General features: G+C 38.7%; 1 long non-coding RNA gene across 1 annotated transcript in view; it reads left to right on the plus strand.

Annotated features, from left to right (window-relative positions):
- The first annotated feature begins 505 nt into the window (after positions 1-505).
- LOC138066864 (uncharacterized) overlaps positions 506-17,945 on the plus strand; it is a 64,853-nt gene continuing 47,413 nt past the window's right edge. Inside the window, exons 1-2 of the long non-coding RNA XR_011140464.1 lie at positions 506-727; positions 11,732-11,800. This is a non-coding gene — a long non-coding RNA (uncharacterized lncRNA). The remainder of the gene's footprint in view (positions 728-11,731; positions 11,801-17,945) is intronic.

A 17,945-nucleotide genomic window follows, 5' to 3' on the forward strand; every position in this document is an offset into this window, starting at 1 on the left:
ATATTTCTGTCTTTAATTCTGAATCCTCCATATAGTTGGAGGAGCATAATGCTAAGGTACCATAACTGAACGAGTCTGGCGTGTAAAGCAATAGTTAAAGGACCATATGTATTCAGTAAAAGGTAAGTCTAGAAGGCTAAGCCTTGAACTAGCATTTAAATGACATTTGCTTTACAGCTTAATGTGCATTTCTTGAATGTTCTAGCAAACCTTCTTTTCTTTTCTTTTTTTTTTTCTTTTCTTTTTCGTTTTTTTTTTTTTTTTATAGTGGGGAATATGTCTTAACAAGAAAGTACTATGATCACACCACAAGCTAACATGGAAACTGAAGTCTCATCTCATTGCATTGAAGTTAAACATGAATGATATTCACATAATATTCATATATAATAATGAATTAACTTCATTGGTCACAGTGGAGATTTTTCAGACTAGTGCTAGGCTACTGAGATCAGAATCCAGTGTGTGGTATTCAGCAACTTAAGACGATATTGTTGGAGTAAGGGAGGGCAGTGCTGCCTCAGCCCTTTCTGCTCATGGTGATGCTCTTCATGCTGCCCTATCCCATTCTTAAAGGGCTAGTGCTGTTGTTACTACACACTGCAAAGTGTTGGGTCAGCTCTCATGTGCTGCATCCCTCTGTGCAAGAAGCTGGAAACCAGTGTTTCCTGTAGATATGATGAAAGAGCTGATACAGGCGAACAAGCGATCTGTCTCTCAAGAACGGGTAAGTTTGTAAAGGGATCCAAATGCACTTCTAGGAGAGACTTTGCTCGAAGGAGGAGATGTGCCTGGATGATGCCATAGGATGGCCTCATAGCTTTGTAATGTTGCCCTGGCACATCTCATCCTTGTGTAAGGAACTCCACTCAAGTGTGGCCAATACAAGTGAGGCGTTAGTTTACCCTCCATGTAAATGCTAACCAGCTGAGCTAATGTAGCAACTGGCCAGCTTATGCTTGAAATACCAATGCTTTCATATTTCATAGAATCTTTTTGTGTGGGAATGGGAGTGTAGTACAGCTGGTTTGTAAGGGATGGACGCCTGCTTCTCTTTGCTATTCACTGCTGTTCTGTATTTGTTAAGCGTCCTTTGCAGATTATAAACTCTAGACAATCCTTTAACTCTGCTTTTATTTTTTCTTACACATCAGGTAAAAGATTGGCTTCACAGTTAGCTCTTGGATCTGATTGTGATTTTATACCAGCATTAAATTAATTTAACATTTTAATTAATTTAACATGAATTAAGTTAATTTAAATTAATTAAAAATTAAGCTGATGATTGACTTAGGGTGGACTTCTAGTAATGTAATAAACCTGTAACTAGGGAAGGATTGGACGTGTATATTAAAAAGTTCATGGGTTTTGGTCTGATCTTACATCACTGCAAATCTCCCTCTGTCTGTCTGTATTCTGCTGATTTCAGTGTAAGGTCAGAAATAGCTGGATAATTTGACCTTTTGAATCTACCTGAATTGGTTTCGTGCTGTTACGCAAACTATCCTCTGAGACGCTGTGTTCTTTCACTTGGAGAGACTTGGGTCACTTCACTGAAAATACAGGTCATTTCCTCAGTTTGTGTATGCTGTCTGGCTATACTCATGTTAATAGTTATCCCTATTTCCTAAACTGGAAATCTATCTCATCTTGTCTCATAAACATGTTTTGTATACAGAAACAAGTAAAAGCAACTAAGTGGGAAGAGCTGGTTTCAATATGTAATAAGGTAGATATGCTAGGCTGCTGTCAGTATCTTCAGTGTGATCTTTAACATCATATTATTCACTCCAGTGTTTGTTCTCAAGCATCAGGGCTCCTGCTTTAGAGATGTGTTAATGCTTGATCAAGTCTTAAAGCCTAAAGGTTTTAAAAATAACAGTGAAAACAATTTCAGCTAAGAGGTGAATCAGAAACTGTGATACTCTGGTCTATCAGCTGTGCAGAAGAGAGAATCTTTTAAGGTGCACTGTGCATACCAACACTCCTTATAAACCCTGCAAGTTGGCAGAAATCAGTATTCCTTGATATTAAATTAATCTGATCCTTACAAATAAAAAAGGTGAATACAGAGCTTGGAGATAAAAAGTGAGTTACTGTATTGCTGCTGCAGTGCGGCTCTGAAGAATGAGCTGTGCACTGCAGCAATGGATGCTACACAATAGTTAAGTTAATATTACTTCCTTTTGTTAATTTTACCTTTTAGCTGTGTGTCCTTCAAGTGTGTTTTGCATATTTTACTCTTCGAATAACATGCCTTTGCAAATGAAAGGCTGAAAACAAACTAATAAATGAAAGCACTCTTTAAGTTGATAGGTTCCTTGGTCTTGCAATAACTTCAGTAGTTATTGGCTGGATAGCTAATGCCAGATTCCTATGCATAATGAAAATCATCCCTTCTGCCTACATGAGAGTCTCAAGGTAGGATTTTGAAGAGCACCCAAGGGAATAAAGTTTTGCATTTTTTAAATCTGTTTTTCAGTGCCTCACTCCTTTAACTGCTTTTAAGAATTCTTTGGAGGGAAGGGGAGAAAAATATATATTTTCTCTAAAAGGCTTGTATCTTATTTTGAGTATCTTTGTTTTGAGTTTTGATATACATTGGTGGGTTTAACCCTTAAGTTGTCTAGCTGTCCATTTAGCTTAGAAGAGGAAATGATGGTTTAGGTTTTCATGGCGTATCTTTGACAAGGGCGTTTGCTTGCTGCAAAGCTCTCAGCCCTTCTTCTGCGAGTAAGTTTCTTTTTTGGTATTCATTAGGCAATGACATAACAATATGGCAGTGCTTGCTGTTCACTTTCATCTGTGGTATGAGTGTGGAATGCCAGATGCCCCAAATACTTTCCAGACATCAGAAAATCTGGTATGATGACTAAATGGAATTGAGATCTGACTCCAGTTCCTGGCACAGTCATATTACTGGGCTAGTTCATCTTTGTAACTACAACTCTTCCATTTATTTGCATCACCTCAACAAAGTCAGGGATGTGAAGAGGATTGTTTTTGAAATCTTCTAGTAAACTTCAGGACACTGGTAGTTTGCAGACTGCCAGACCTGAAAGTTGAGTCTAGGCTATTTTTTGTGTCCTTGCGGAAGTCACCGAACCTCTCTCTGCTTCAGTTACGAGGATTAATTCATTCTTGCTGAAAAATACTTTGATAGTCTCATCTGGATGCAGTTATAAAAGTGCAAACTGTAAACAGTGTACCACAGTCTATGATTCGGCAAACTAAAGAAGCACCAACAAATATATATAGCTGAACAATCTCTCCAGGTATTGCTAAATCATCTTTATATCCCTAGGGATTGCACTACTGAAGTGTAAATGCATTTTTTCTTAGAAATGCATTGAAAAGATAAACAGTTTACTTGCAAGACAAGTGAGAGTCTCTTCCAAAGTCTTAGTACCCACATTTTAGGTCTGCAAATGAAATGTGGTGCGACATTATCAACATATGATTTCTCACATGTTTTTCGGAAATACAAAAAAAAAATTGTGCTTAACATATTGTTTGCAAAGTAGGTTTCCACCTCCTAGGTTAAAGTTCTGAGAAAGCATCTTGTTTGAACATGAAAATAAACAAATGCATTTGTATATCGTTCCTTCTCATTCCTCTTGCTACACAGATCATCACTCATGTAAATGGCATAGATCTGTTAGTTCCTGCCATATGTGGCTGGTTGAAAAAAAATGTGACAGTTCAAACGTCAAAGCCTTTAGAAATGTTCCCCTTTTTTGGATCTATATGTTCCTTACTGTCTTCTAACTAGGCTTTTCTTTCATGATCTGAAAAGAAATGTTAAATCCAGAAAGCTTACAGCAACAGAAATATATAGATGGAAAAGAATGAATAATTTGCAAAGAACAGAGTTTAGAAGAATGTTCCTCTTAGCACTAGTGGTATATTTGTGAGCAGACTGTGGTTTACTCAGATAGGTTTTTGAATTATTTCAGCAAATGTTTTTGAATGTTTACTCTATTGATTGATGGTGAATATTCAGTGTTTGAGCTCTGTGCCTACAAGCTCTGTGCCTACAGGCTATTGATTAGAAGCATTTCATAATGGTTTTTCTATTAGACAAACATCCAAGCGCTCTGGCACAAATAATTATGTGGGTGAAACTGAGGCTTTGTTGCCAGGAAAACTTTTTTTGGGTCTTTAAAATTTCTTCAAAGTCTTAGGTCAGAAAAACAACGTGACATTTTCAGAGAACCAACCCAAAGGGCTCAAGCAGGATTGAAAAAAGACTTAAAATGTCTAAATATAGAGTTGCGGACATACTTTCAGCATTTGTTCTATGTAGAAGAAATCAGAAAATCACAAAACATTTAGAACGAAATGATCACACCTATAAGCAGCAGTAATATTGAAGATTACTGCTTTTTTTGAGAAACATTTGTGTTGATCCTCCCCCTTCAGCCTGATCTACAGGACAAACCACATCGGATTTGGTTCCCCCTGACTTTAACGGGGGTATGAGCTGCATTTCCTCTTCTGTGATGGGAGGAGCCAGGCTGTTAATTGACTTCACTGTTTGGGGGCTGTAGGTAGCAAGGAATACATCTGTAAAAATAAGGATATGATCTTAGTTTCCAGCAAAAGCACTGAATCCGGTTTTGTGCTGAGGACTGGGAATAAGGAACAGGGACAACTATTAACTGAGGTTAACTGAGAAATACTGCACCTTTCCTTGTGGTATGTGAATGCCTCTTGTAAAATGTAAAGAATATTAGAGGTACTAAAAACTGCTCAGCCACTGTTCACACTGTGATCTGGCTCCTTTAAACTTGTCAGCTTTACCTCATGAGCTTACTTTGGTTCATGCAGGGGGTCAGGGAGAAGAGCAAGAATTGTGCTATTGAGCCGTCGAGCCACTGGGAAATGTCAAGCTGTCAAGCTCTAACTGTGGGAACCAGCAGAGCTTCTAAAGTCACCCAGCACGAGACAGGATCTCTGCTCTGTTTTATGGCATTGTTCTAAATAGGAATTCAGTTACACGAATAAGCTGAGTCTCCAGCCTCAGAGAGTATATGAGAAGAGGAGGGTGGATGTCAATAAAATACTTTGCACGTTCAATAGTGTGACAGTGTTTAAGAGTCAGAAGAAAGGTCAGTTCACTTCACCCTGGCTCAAGTTTTTACCTACTGACTGTCTGGACATGTGCTCTCTATATATCTTTAGCAGGGTTCATAAAGTGGTTTGTACCAGGAGTTGAGCAAATTGAATTATTTATTGCAGTTAATGCAGACAAATAAATTGTTCAGGAGCTGCTAGAGTATTTCATACTTAGTTATTCAAGACTGAGGTTGGCAAACTATGTGATATTCTTCGAGAGCTTCTTTTCACAGTGAACTGAAAACAAGGATCCAGTGAAACTAAATGAGAATTTTGCTCTTAAAACTGGTAGGCCTAGGACTTATCATGTATTACTTCATCCACCTGACTGCATCAGTGAAAAATTTTAAAACAGTAAATAATGAATTGTTAATAATACGGCTTCCCTGTGTAAAATCTGTATAGGTCCTTCTTCCTGGTGTGCTGAGCAGGTTGAGTCCAGCTGACTAATATGACATTGTTTTGTTGCTCTGCTTCCCATAACTTTTAGCTGTGGTCAATCTACCTGTAGTGACTTTGTCTGTCGAGAGGGACCAACGTTCTGAGAGTATTTGGAAAGTGCCTATCTACTTGCGCGCTCCTAAAAAATAGGTGCCTAGTATGTTATAAGTCCCCTGCAATAAACAGTAAGCAAGAAGGCTGATATATTGGACAGACTGAACTGCCTTGTAGAATAACAAGTGGATGGGTAGACTCCTTTTGCTAGACACGACTTGCTTCAGTGGTTCCCTTTTATTTATTTAGATATATTTGCTCTCAAACACATCTCTGCTACGGACATTTACCACCTCTGTTTATTTGCCAATATATGGCACATATACCATATTCGTCTTGCTCAAACTGAGAGTAACACTGAAAACCTTTATTTCACCTAGCAAAATATACAGAGTTCTTTGAAAGTCCTTCAGTGAGAGAGTTGTAATAATTTCAAGGCACACAACGTGCTAAAGGACACAGGTTTAAATTTTGGTCTTGACCTTGAGCTTTGCTATTACATGTTGTTGTAGGCTGTTTTTCGCTGCCTTCCAGTTTGGAAGTTGCTGATATAAGATGACCATTCCTCCTACAGTCTCTCTATAATCTCAAATATTGCCAGATCTACCACAGAGAAAGAAGTGTGGGCAGGGCTAAAAAGTTAAAAAAAAAAAAAAAAAAAGAGAGAGAAAAAAAAGTGATATCTTCTATATCTTCTACAATGGCTGTTGTGGAGCTGATTCAGCCTTCCGAAATATTGTTGGGAGCTTTCCAACTTTGCTGCGGTGGTCACTGCAGACCACGTCAGGAGCCAGAATCGTGGCTGCACTGATCACAATAAAGGGTTATTCTGTTTGTGTTGCTCATACTCAGTGCAGCTGGCTATTGTTTCTGCCGCAGCGTGTACCATGTAGCTCTGCAGTCACGACCAGCTCTTGTTTCCTGGAAGAGAAGCGTGGCTTGTGCTAGTTTCTAGGCCTTCTCTACTGGCCCAGCTGGGAGAAGGGTCACAAACTAAGATAAATCAGTTCTGTGAAATTCGGACTGGATTATTAAAATTTGGCAGCTGCATGCATCATCACATAGTTAACAGGAGGTTTAGAAGAGGCTTTTTCTAGACTATGAGGGTGATTATTTTTCTTCTAACTTGTTAATAAGCTTGCACATTGCTCTGACTTACAACATAGCTGTCCCTGGATCTCATTTGTTATATCTCATTATATCTTGTACTTTATTTTACATCTCTTGCATTTACAGCTTTTTCAAGAGTGTAATTAATGTGCTTCTGGCATGCATTTGTGTATCATTATTGACATATTTCAAAGTAAGCTCATTTCTCATTGCTTCTTAAAATCTTTTCTTCTATGGAAATAGAAAACGTTAGGCTCAATTCCTAGAGGATATAACCTAGATACTGCTGGCACACATTTTTCTATTGTTTGTCTATGCAAAACTCTAATCCTAAATATAAATACTCATCAATTAGTTGATTTGCCTGCACAAAAGGTGGTGGATGCATCCACACAAAGCTTCATGCTTTTTTTCCCTTTTCAACTCGTGTTTTTTTTGTCAGCAAGAACTGTAGCAGCTGGAAGAAGCTTAATTCATTTATGAAGTCCAATTTTATTTCTTCAATTTTGGGTGGTTTGGCTTGGAGACTATGTGTTTTTGTGGCTTTTCCCTTTCGTATGGCAAAATTCCATTGTTTTGGGTGGCTAGGACAATCACAGCACCAGGATTTGAAAAAGCTAACAATTTCCACAAATTGAAACATTCACATTTTTTTAAGACTTAGCTTTTCCAAGAGACAATTATTTCCTGAGATGATCCCTGACAAATATTTCTGTGGTGCTTTGGTTGTGATGTAGAGCACAGATTTAGTTAATTTGTGTATACGCCTGAAAACGGCTTTTGTGCAAGATGATTATTCTGAAAAATTTAAGACTCGTAATCTAGATTAATAGTGATTACAGACAGAAGTTTAAAGAATAATATTTTGTCCCTGTTGTTCTTAAGGCATAAAAGCCACATAGATGCATAGATGCCTTGTAAACTCAGTGGTAAAGTTTACCACTTCATCTGATATCAATATGAGTGAACCTGTGAGAGCTATGATGAAGGGGGTACATCTCTATGAGAGAGCATAGGAGCTGCAAAATTATAAATTTTAAATGAATAAATTATAGCAGTTGTTTATCACAGTTAAGCCATAAAGTAAGAGAGCAAGGCTAACATGTAAGTTAGCTGTAATATATGATGTACCTAATGAAGCATCAAAGCCATAATAGGGTTTGATTGCTTAAAAGAAATCAATTAAACAGTTTGCAAGAATTACTGATGCTTTGGGAAAGCAATCAAAGCACAATCTCAGTACTAAATGAACAGCAGCCAGACTATGTGTAGACAGTTAGTGAGCAAGAAGAAGGTTTAAATTGTCTCAATAGATTATTTGCCAAGCTTTTAAACAAGTATGAAAATTATAGGATTATAAACGTTTTTTTTTGAGGATCACCTCAGAATATCCTGACATTCTCCAGTCACATCCCTTTTGGACTGGAAAAGTTAGACCTCTGTTCTGCTGCAATTAGCGATTCCTCTCTTGGCTTGGAGAATTTCTTATAAAGCTGTCAGCTCTGTAGGGTGGCCAAGAATCAAAATCAACGTGGGATTTACAAAGTACATATTTTGTTGAAGCCAGCTATTACAGTTGTTTCAGTGTCTTAGCTGCTAAAAGAAGTGACCTTTGCTAAGGAAGAAATAAGGCATACATACAAGGTCTGCACTGAGAGAGGAGGCAGTAATGGATTTTATGGTGATGCATGCATTTTCAGAGTTTTAAAGGTTCCATCGTTATCTTCTTCAGTTTCTCCTTGCAGTGGGTGGTCAATTTAAGTTGGGCTTGTTTTTCTTTTTAGGTTTCATGAAAGCTGGAGACCATGTGATGAGATACATGTTTGCAGTTATTAGGTAATAATATCAAGGCACTGTAAAACGTTAAAAGAGTACCTTGTGGTATTTGTTCACTATATTCTATATTCGAAATTGGCCTTTCCTGGGGAACATTCTATCAGCACATTCTGATATTAGTGGAAGAATTGCTGCAAGGAGGCACTTTGGCTCTCTGTCTTATCACAGGCCTAAGCCTGTCCCTTCCAAGGCCTGGATAAAATGGGTGTTTTGTTAATTATACCTTGCATGCACAGAATGATTGATTTCTCTCCCTCTACCTTTCTCCATTGCCCATGATACAAAATACTCCTAGTCCTGTCCCCCAGGATGATGACATGGTAGAGGTAATAGATGCCTTTTGCTCTTGTCATCTATATCAGGCTCAAGTCTTGCTGTTTCTTCTTTTCAGCCCCTTGAAGAGCCAGCCTGTTGTGTCTATCCACCAGGAACCTGGGCCCATATAACTCCCTCCCACTTTTAATTCCTGCAAGGACCCTTTTCACTTTCCTGATAGCTTCTCCAATACTGTTCCACTCCACTGATAATGTGATAGTGAACTTAAAATTCTATTACCAGATCATAGAGTTTCAGATCTTGTCCTTTTCCTTAAGGTCCTGTGTGAGTCCCTGTCTGCCCATGTCTCCAGCCTAAATACTTGTAACTTAATTTTCTGTTTACTTTACTGCAGTTTTTCCCCTGATCCTTAAAGGCGGTCTGTGCCTTTTTCCATATTATCTTATGCTCGGAGAATAGCCTATCAGGTTGAGTTTGATTAGCTGTTGCACCTTCTTCATTTATATGCTTTCTTAACATTTACCCACTTCCACAAAGCCGACCAGAGAAGAGTCTTTACAAATGAAACACCTCACTGCTGGTTGAACCTCCATGTGCTTGCTTGAAGGCAGAATCTGAACAATTTTTTTGATGTGGATCTTATCCTATCTTCTCTTCCTTATTCCTACTAACTGCATCCCATTGAAAAGCAGGCAGTGAGTATTTTGGGGTAATGCTTGTAAAAAGCATGAAGACCAGTATCTGGCAAGAAAGATTTTCTGTCCTAAGCGTAGAAAGTATTTATTTAAAACAGAGTAAGTAAATTGGAGAAGAAATCATTTGGGGATATGTATTACTGGTGCAGTAGAGAGATTCTTTGGGAGTACTGAATCTGTATAATACCATTGTCATAATAACCATATAATTGTTTTCTCTGTGAGAAAGACCTTGGCTTACCTGAATAACGTTTTAAATCTTATTTTTGAATTTTATGAATTCAACAGCATGCTTCTAACTCAGCTTTATTGTCATTACACTCATTAGACTCCTCACTGAGAGGCAGCCTGGGATGGGGATAGAACATGCCTTAGACGAAATTCAAATAGAGAGGCTCGGATGACATATTTGTGGGATAACTTAAAAAAAAATCTGAAACAGAAACACATGACAGTTTCATATTCCAGCTGCGAATGTCTATGGTATTTGTGTGATTTTGTATGGTCTAGAGGCTGTGTGATGTCCATTTGGGTCACAGGCAAGTGGCATTTTTAGCAAGAGGTTAGCCCTAAAAAACTCTGCATGCATTAGTGGAAAGAAAAGATATCACTGATGAGATCTGTTGATGATTTTTTTTTTGTTTCATTGAGCATTAATTCACATCCAAGGAAGTTAACAAATATGTGTGAATTTCTGCTTGACCTCGCATGTAGGTAGATAGGGGAATACAGGAAACTATCTTTGCTTGTTCTCCTTTTTTTCCCCCTTCTTCCCCCTTTTTTTCCCCCTTCTGCCACCAATTTCTCTATGGTGTTAGGACAGGCCCTCTCTTCTGTCTGCAGTTACTAGCCTGGCTGACCTGTGAGGAAGTACGCCAAGCTGTTCATTGTTCACAGCTCTTCCTCCTGCCAGGCATGCTTTCTGCTGTTCTGGAGCATCACTTCTCTCAGCATAGGCCTCTATGAACTCTTTTCAGTCTGTCTATACAATGAGAATATATACTCATTTCTCTGGAACAGTGTGCCTTTACAGTGAGATAATTAACTCCAGGTAGTTACTTTGTGATAAAATCCTAGATGGAGTTGAGTGGTCCTTATCTTAACGTAGCCAGGTGAAATTAATATAATGTTCTCTCTGCTATAGTTGACCTCAGCCAGCTATGTCAAGATGGTATCTGTATAGCTGTTTTTCTTAGAATATTTTCTAGCTAAATCAGGTTAGTTCTCTTGCTGTCAGCCCACTTTTTCTGGGGATGAAAATATAACCTCAGTGTAATGACAGTAGAAGAACCCTATCAGATGGAATGAGGGTGGTGAAGTTAGAAGCTGGTGAAGGAAGTAGAAAATATCCCATTTAATTCTGTTTATGTGTTTCTTTTTCCCCTGAGTTGATTCTGGTCTCTTGAACATTTTCCCATGATTTCTGTTTCTGTATATACTTGTTGGGAAATCCCGAAATGTGCTGCGCCTAGGGACAGAACCTACCTGGCTGATTTGATTCATGCTTCCGGAGAATTTATGTGCCAAGAATTTGTTTATAGTCATCTTTATTAATATCCTGAAAACAATCTTAAAAAAAGTCCCCTCTGTATCTGTATAGGTTCAAATTTCCTATACTAAATATTACCCTCTGTGAGGAAGGAATTTCTATTTTTGTTCTGCATTTGTGCAGTACCTGCTACTGTAACCTGTTGGTCTCTGGTTAGGACAGTAAGATAGTGTCCTAAATAATAGGCAGTATAATAATGCTTATGAAAATAATTGTGAGTTATAGGGAGAACGAACAAATCATTTAAAACTTCCAATGTTGTATTGTACTAAACAGAAGCATAAGTCCATTTGACTGAACCTTATGATTGTTTTTAGTGTGTGATAAGTCCTCCTGTTCCAGGATCACGTTCTCACTATCTTCCTTTGGAGCTTGATCCAATTAATCACCAATAGGCAACTGCAATCCTAGATGTCTTGATGCCTGGCAAATTTAACACCAGAACTGCTGGTATTGTCAAGATTGTCTTGTTCCCTATACATCTTACAGTAGTAGTAGCGATGCAAACTGAAACTAAGGCACTGCTGTCTTGAGTACATGTAAAGTAAGAAATGGTGAGAACTCTTATGAATTTACGTTCTTAATGGGCAAACAAACAAATGCTGAGATTAAGAACTATAGTATGGTTTTAAGGATTTTTTTTTCCTTCCAGAAAAAGACCTGAAATGTGGAGAGACTGAGTAGTACTGAAGGTTATGCAAGGAACCTGTTGTAGAATCAGGTGAGTCCAGCTCTTCAAGTCTTATGTGTCTGTTTGAATAAAATATATTGTTGCTTCATTTATGGGATTTTCTTTTGATCATGTATACAAGGTCAGTTCAGTCATAAAGGAAAGTTGTGGGGTGGCCCCTTTATTTTACATGTTTGACGTTTTCAGTTGGTGCTTATTGTTTATTTGGGAATTATGTTTTCTTTCTTACTTCCTTCTCTTCTTTCCATCTTATTTCCCATACCTAAAATGTATCCTGTTAGGCAATTAAATTAAACATTTTAGTTGTTGAATTGTTAAAAAAAGGATAAATATTCTGCAAAACAATTTCTTCCCCAAGCAGGAATAACGTTGTTCATCTGCATTAAAAACCAGCTAAACAAAACACAAGCAGAAACAAACCAAGAAAATTTTTCCACATTAAGGAGGCATAAAAAACAAAGATTGGGGTTAGGGGAACATAAAATAGATTGTTTGCATAATTTAACTGCTAATGATAATTTATTTTTAACATATGGATTCCTTGCTGTTTCTACCAAAAGATCACATAAAAGATATAAAAAAAATTAACATAAGGCACCTATGGAAATTCTTGTCTAGTACCTTATATGCAGCATCAGAATCATGCCTTACAATTTGACAGTTATAAACAGTTCCAAATAATTAATTTGGAGTTCACTTGACTTAGATTATATGTTAAGAAGCCGTTTTTAGAAAGTCATTCTCATTTAATTACTTTTGCGTATTGCATATTGTTACCTAAGGAAAAAGTGTATAGGATTTCTTGCTGATGATCTAAAGAATGTGACTAAGATAGCTGGCAGATGGCTTACAGATATTCTGAAGTATCTTATACTGACAAATAACAACGGTATGTATAATTAGCACTCTGCAGATGGTATGCAAAATGATCTGCACTGTCTTAGTACAGATTTTTTTTTTAAAACAAAGAAACTATTTTTGAGAGTCAATTTTGAAAACATGGCTTGTAGTTCCATTCAGGATAGATCTAAACATATCTGAGAAAGTATTCTCCATCTAGTTCTGTATGGGAATAGCCCTGTGGCTTTGCGGTCCTGGTCCATGAAGAGTGTGCTGCCACAATAAAAGTAATAATGACATGTAATTAGATCATATTAGACTAATATAAAGTTTACAGATGTTTAAACAGAAAAGGTCCAGAGAGAGGGCGCAGTGGAATCGTGTAGCTTTTTTCCTCTGAACTTCAGAAATTATGAGGTATTTTCAAACATGTAAAACTTTTGTTGTCTAAATGTTCTTCCCAGCATGAATAAATGGTACTTGTGCTTTCATACTGGACCTAGTGTTGATCCTTGATGATGTACTTTCACCCAGATATTGACAAACACAACTGGCAAAGAATAGACTTCAGTCATCTCTGATGGTAATGATGTTGTACTATCATTTCTTTGTATTATCATGGCAATTAGGAGCTATCATCATTGAGCAGATCCCATTGTGCTGGGAACTATAGAAACACAAAAGACTCATTCCTTGCTTTAAGGAATTTGCTACTTACCGTAGACTAGAGGATGCAGGTGAGCATATGCTGCTAGTTGAGAGATTGTAAAGAAACAGGAAGGTGATACTTTGTCATGCTACAATATGACTTTTCAGCTCCTATCACAGCTAAGTAGAATGTCCATAGAGTTTAGAGGGAAGCTGGCATTGGTAAGAGAAGTAAAAAGATACTCATAAAAAAAATAATAAATAAGTGGTGGCAGGAGCTGGTCTTAAGCCAAATAAGACGAGACCACTGGAAGTAGTCTTTCAATAGGTAATGAAAGATATGTGAGAGAGGTGGGAGTCCATAGACGAATGCAAAGTGAAGAGGATGGTGTAGCTGAAGTGATTGTCTAGGAGTAGGATACCTCCAGCAGTGGTTGGAACGGATATGAACAGGTAAAGCCAGAATAAGTGATATCACAGTAAACAAGATGGAAGGTGAGAGTGTGAAAGTGAGTTTAGTAGCATGACGTTAGCTAGACAGGAAAGTGTAACTCAAAAGAGGCAGGCAAGAAAGCACTAGAGAATTTAGATGAGGTCTCACAGTTGAAGAAAAGTCTGAATTTTATCATCCTGAAACACAGGCACGATAGTGACTTACAGTGATCAAAAAAGGAAAAAGAGCCTGTGGAAATGAGGGGTCAGGGACTCTTTTTAGGTCTTGTTGCAATTCAGTTAATGGATAACAATTAATTAGAAGTTGGCTGAGATTTGAGTTTGCTTAGGAGACAAATATGAAGTATACATAGCTATTTAAGGTGATAGCAAGGTGAAAATAGCTGCATTTCTGATCTCACATTACTCTGGGATGTTCTGTAAAAGAAGAACTGCCTCCTGAGAAAAAGGAAGTTAAAAGAATGCTCTTGGACATAATACGAGAGAAAAGAGAAAGATAGAACAAAATCATGGAAACCAGAAGAGATGATACCAAGAAGGTCCTGTCAAAGCACAAGAAAATGGATTTCTTGTTTTAAAGTCAAAACTACAAAGCAGTCAGTAGAGAATGGCAAGCATAGCTCAGCAAAGCATGTGCACAAGAAAAGCAGAAGCTAGGTAAGAAGGCTGAACTGTAGAAAAGGGGCTCTGGAGAGCTAGTATCAATAGTGTACTTACGGAGTGCAGAAGTGAAAGGTAGAAGAGGGATGTGACAAAAGGAGAGGGTCAGATGAGGTCATGGGTGTGGAAACAGTAATAGCAACAGAGATAGCAAAAGCAGTGTGTCTTGAAGTGCTGTAGATACCTTCAGCTGACCAAGAGGACTGAAGCAGTGAGATGAACAATTCAGCTATGGGTTATGTAGGTCACCAGTGTCAGAGCTGAAGTAGCCAGGAATTAGTAGAAGTATGGGAGGAGAAGGAGGAAACAGCATCTTGGAGAAGGGAGAAAGTACTGCTCAGACGAGGAAGAATGGGAAGGCATTGAAGAAATGGGCAGCAGCAGAGAAGTAGCTTGATATGCATACTGTGCTATGTGTATGTGATCGGAGGTAAGTGCAGAGGGCACTATAAGGGAGAGATGCTTTATAGCAAGCTTTGCACTTATTCAAGCAAGAAGAGCTATGTTAGGTAAAAGTGAAATGTCTGTAAGAGTAATCCATCTGCTGCCAGATACCTGTATGTGCTATGGATCTCATAAGCCTGCAGCCAAACTTGCTTGTCATTATCCTTCTCTGCACTGGCCTTATTTTCTGTCATCTGAATCTACCTCATCAGGGAGGGTAATTAGCTGATGGGATGAATTTCAGCACTAATGAAATTGATCTTGGAAAACAAAGAGCTTGGAAACAAAGACCAGGATGCATAAATGCATCCAGTCCCCAAGCGTATCAGTTTAGAGCCAGAATACCTGAGGGAACAGCTGGCAGCTAACAAGTAGTAGGCCACCGTATCTGGGCCATGAGGAGGACCCTAGGAAGAGCCATCCGAAAAACTGCAGAGGCACAGCATATAACTGGCGAGGAGAGACAGTACTATAGGAGACATAGTATGTTGGATGCAAATTATAACAGTCTGGTTTCGACAGCAGCTTCAATAAACCAGGTCAACACACGTCCACCTAACTCAGCATGCAATCACAGTACTGTATTTTAATACTCCTTTTTAGCTTTCTGCTGCTATACCCACCTCCAGAATAGGAGGTCAGTTGAATTTATTGCTTCCTGAGAGTGAAATGAATGCTAGGAGACTGAATATACTTTTTTCTTTTTCAATATTTAGGCCTATGGTGCACACCTTTTCCACTAGTGTTTTGAGTAAGGATGAATACATCTGGGCTGACTTAGAATTAATGAGAGATTTGAAAACTGCCTTTGGGTCCAAGGATGTACAGGAAAGGCTTAAATGAGTTTGAATAATGTGGGATTCTTAAATAAGTTCTTGAGGTTTACTCAGTGATATTTTCCCAGTTTGTGGCCCATAACTTTATAACAGAGTGATAAAGCATACACCTCTGAATGTTCCTTGAGTTATATTTAAAGTTATTGGGCTACTATTGCTCAGTAGAGGATGATCATCTAGTTCTGTAGTTCTAGTTTCCACTTACAGGTGATCCATTAAAAGTTTCAAGGGGCTGTCAATGAACTGAAATCATGGTGTGGCTGGTTAAAATGGTTTTTGGTGTGTTTTATATTGTTCTGATGTTCTTGATTCAGCAACAGTCACCATCTGGAGAAAATTTGCAGTAGTTGCAGTAAAGCATTCGGTAGGTGAATCAGAACGTCGTGGCAGTGACATATTGGGGACTGAGGATAGTTCACCCCTAGACTTACTAGATGATACAGTGTGCCCATCAGAGAATGTTTCACTCCAGTGGGTTCCCGTAGGACCCGGGTACAACATGGCTGTTCTTGACTTTTTACCACTTTGGCTTCCGCAGGGAGGAAAGAAACATGAAGTAGCAGTCCCATTGTATTGTGTAGCAAGTTAGAGCAGTTTTTCCAGGACACAACTGGATCCAGGGAATTAAAAGAAGGTTCAGAAAGTCATGTTTCAGCTCACCCTCTACTCTTAACCAGCAATAAATGGGTCACTTTGAATCCAGAAGCCATCGGGATGTGCTAACTGTGTTTGCACTGGAAAATGTAGACTTTGAGGTGCCTTTCAGTGCTGTGTGAATATGGCCGTCTGGCATGCAGGTCAGAGCAGGCTCTTGCCCAGGGTGCAGGCATGGGGACTGGGCAGCTCTCACCACTGAACTAGAGATGGCCTTAGTGGATGATTTTCAATGTGATAAAAGACACTGAGTAATGTCTGGCTACAGCCTAGAGAGCAATCTGGACAGTTCCCAATTTTTTCTAATGCCATTTTTTTTCCAAGTAAATTAGTGCAGTAAGAGCATGGGTACCTTCATGGACTGGAAAATGAATGTAGGGTTTAAAATATCTCATAACAACATACAACAAAACAAAAATAGCTGGTATTTTAAAAAAGGATATGAATATAGCAGAGCATAGCAGAAGCCAAGCTGAGGAGTTCATTTCATTTTATGAATACTCTATCTAAAGACTTTAAATTTACCAATTAAAAAGACACTAGAGAAGAAGGCAATGTTCCACTTTGGTGCATTAAACCTCTTGTTTATGTTTCATTTATTGGATTCTCAATGTTTGCAGTGGTTGTATTTAGGTATGGAGGTTTTCCTGCTTCCCAGCAAGGAAGAAAACGTTAGAAATGCTCTTTGATCGTGGAGTGTCACAGGTGAAAAAGAGCTTAATCTGTTAACAGAAACAGGTGGCAGATAATTGGGTGTATTTGTGTGTGGAGGTGAATGTCCAAAACTGAACTTTTGAACTCTGAAGCAGAAGCCTTCTACTTGCTAGCTGCAACTCTATGGGCTAGTTTTAAATATCGATAATCTTGACTAAACAGAAGTGGCAGGTCCTGAACCCTCCAGTTAATAAAGAGACAGGAGATAGAACCACCGGTCTGGAGGCTAAAAATTGAGCGCTGTGCTTCTGCACGTAGACTACTTAAATTGGGAAAACCGGGAGCTTGGGATCTGAGAAGGAAAGAAGGTCTGGAAACTAAAAGAAGGGTTCTCAAAAGGAAGAAGAGGTCTCAGAAAGAAGGGAGAACCTGGAAAGAAGAAAGGGAAGATCCTGACTGGAGGAAGGATCTTGAAAGTGGAGGAAGATCCGGGAGATCAGAGATCTGTAGAGACAAATGCTGGGGGCCGCCCAGGGACCTTGGCCAGTAAGGCACGAGACTGGTAACTGTGAGTAGCTGCACAGCATGAACTGACACAACTTCCTGCCCTGTCTTCCTGGACCAGCAGTGACCTCCTTGCTGGGAAGGGAAGTCAAGGCCTAGCAAACATAATGCTGCGGGGGGAGCAAGTGAATGAGCAAGTGTGTGAAATAATCAGGCAGGGTAAGAGTGGCAGCAGCACCTGGTATAGCTGATACGTTGAGAGATGTCACCTGCACGTGGCCTGCCTTTTAGTGGTTTGCATAGTTAGGAGCCTCAAATTTCTGTCATTTTGTGCAGATGGTGCTAACAGTGTTTGGGGGATTTCACAGTAGTCCTGATGTGAACCCCTAAAAAACATATAGAAAGTAAATTTAAGAGAATTTGCTTTGCTTTGTTACTTCTGTCAGTTTTTGATTTCTTCATTTCAGTTGGGAAAAACTTTT

Source organism: Struthio camelus, chromosome 3, assembly GCF_040807025.1.
Source record: "Struthio camelus isolate bStrCam1 chromosome 3, bStrCam1.hap1, whole genome shotgun sequence".
In the NCBI taxonomy this organism is placed as follows: domain Eukaryota; kingdom Metazoa; phylum Chordata; class Aves; order Struthioniformes; family Struthionidae; genus Struthio; species Struthio camelus.